Genomic DNA, 2,311 nt, shown 5'->3' on the forward strand with positions numbered 1-2,311 from the left:
TAAAGGTAACAATCATCACAAATCCATAGATCTTCATAAGTATGATCAGCCACAACGATACCAAAACAAAACGATCATTTCCGAGTCGAAAGTTCTCAAAATGAGGCACGATAAAGGGAAAAAAATCAAAGAAGATAACTTTTTAAGTTCGAAATCAAGAACCATTGCATGAAAAAGGATCAGCTTATATCGCTATCTCAGTTGCACTCGACAACGGCTTCAGCAGCCCGATGAGGTTTGCTCTTTCGCCTATTTCCATTTTGGCGAAAACCATTAGACTTAGCAGACTCTTTGGTTTCTATTCTCGTTGCATTTCCATTTTCCTCCTTCACCAAGACAGCTTTCTCCTTCGTTTCACCGTTCTTTAAACGTTTTTTTTCCATTCTGTGCCAAGGTTTTGCTTTTTGAGTCTATATCCGGTGCTTCACCTGTGTCTTCACTGGACCCATCTTCTATTTTTCGAGCTTCTTCTTCGTCTACCTCGTCTTTAAGTGATTTTTGAGGTCGCCCCCTTTTCTTCTGCGCAGGAAGTTTTTCTTCTTCGCCACTGCCAGTGTCATCTTGGTTGGTCATGGTTAGCTTCTTTCCCTTGGCTCTACCTCGACCCATGATTTTGAAATTGGCGTTATCACCTCAATTGTGGATATTTCTGAGGAAACACAGTTTCTCATGTCATACGATACAAGAATAAAAAGAACAACGGTTCTTAAATCTTAGAGCACGAGAGTAGTATCAAAATAAAACCTGAATCTATTTTTTCAACCAAGAAGAGCACATTGGGAGCTGTGAAGCAAATACATCAAAAATAAAGAACAAACTAAGAAGAAAGAGAGACCGTACGAATGTAATGAGTGTGTATTCTGAATAGGTTTTCACGACTGAAGAGTTTCAATCTGAAACAAGCCAACGAGGTGTCATCAGATAGATTAAATTGATCATCTTTACTTATCTATCAGTAGTGCGGATCACAGAAAAGACAATAGACCTTGTATTCAAGTTTCACTCAACTATATAGCCAAAGCATACAACTACATGAAGGGGCAAATAGACAATATTCATTGAAAACCTCAATGTAAAGATTAGGAAATGGAACAATGTTGGTCTTTCAGATTTGCTCGTTATTCAATACCAAATTTTTTAGCAGCTAAAACTTTTGGCCCTGAAGAAAGGTATGGAACACTTTGCATAGAATCAGTATTTTCAGACCACAAAACACTGTACTGTTAGAGATGTCGCATGCTAAGTGATATGGACACGAATAACATAAATGATACACATTACACAATTTTCTCGGTATGTTTTTGCCATGATGGAACAATAAACAAACACTTTGCTAGTAAGCATCTCCAAAAATACACAGACACAACCCAGACAAGCACTAAGAATGAATGGCATGTGCAACAAATTTTCAAATGAATCTCTCTGGACTGCAACACAAAATTTGAAAGTATAAACTACTCCCAATATCCGATGTCGAAATACCACTACCAAAGGAGTCGAGCAACTTGTATTTTTTGAGAAAACTTCTATTCTTTTCTCCCATTCAAGAGGGCAAATACGCTAAAATCCACCAACCAAGATCCAATTATTTACAAAAAGTCTACAACGCACATCATATTCAAGAAGCGCATAAACAACATCTATACACACAAACCAAATTTTTTAATTAACCCGAGGTTAGATTCAAGCGATGTTGCACCCAAATAAAATAACAGACGAATGCCCTTCCAAAAGGCGCATGCAAGAGCAATTTTTACAAAGTTGCAACAAAAAGAAACCGACAAACAAACAAAACAAGAAGAGATCCATGGACAACTGAAAGTACAAGTAGCCACAAAATCCAGAATTTAAATCTGCACCATTCACAACAGCAAATAAAATAAATACATAATCAGTAAACATCCGAGTACAATAAGAAAAATGAAAGAAAAAAAACACTCACCAAAAAGATCATCAGATGACTCATTTGGATGGGTGAATCTATTGAACGATACGTAGAACAGACGCCTCAGAAACCACCAGCGCCCAGATTAAATTTAAATCTCAAGATTTTGATAAGACAATGAAAAGGCGATACAAGTAACTTGTACAGCAAAAAAAATCTAGGGGAACGGCAAATAACCCAGATCAAGAATGTCGGTAAGAATCGAAAAATCCCATTTCTTGATGAAGCAAAGGACCTCAAAGTACCAAGATGGTTTAGAGAGAGTTGAAGATAATAATCTATCTCAACCAGTGTCAGTCTTTGTAAATGCTGCAGTAACTGGATTTGGGGTATTCTGGTTTAATCACAAAAAACCCCCTCTAACTT

At 37.1% G+C, this 2,311-nt stretch overlaps 1 pseudogene; it reads right to left on the bottom strand.

The window, feature by feature from the left end:
- LOC140823256 (uncharacterized) lies at nucleotides 1-2,311 on the bottom strand (annotated as a pseudogene).

Source organism: Primulina eburnea, chromosome 2 (genome assembly GCF_022965805.1).
Source record: "Primulina eburnea isolate SZY01 chromosome 2, ASM2296580v1, whole genome shotgun sequence".
NCBI lineage: Eukaryota > Viridiplantae > Streptophyta > Magnoliopsida > Lamiales > Gesneriaceae > Primulina > Primulina eburnea.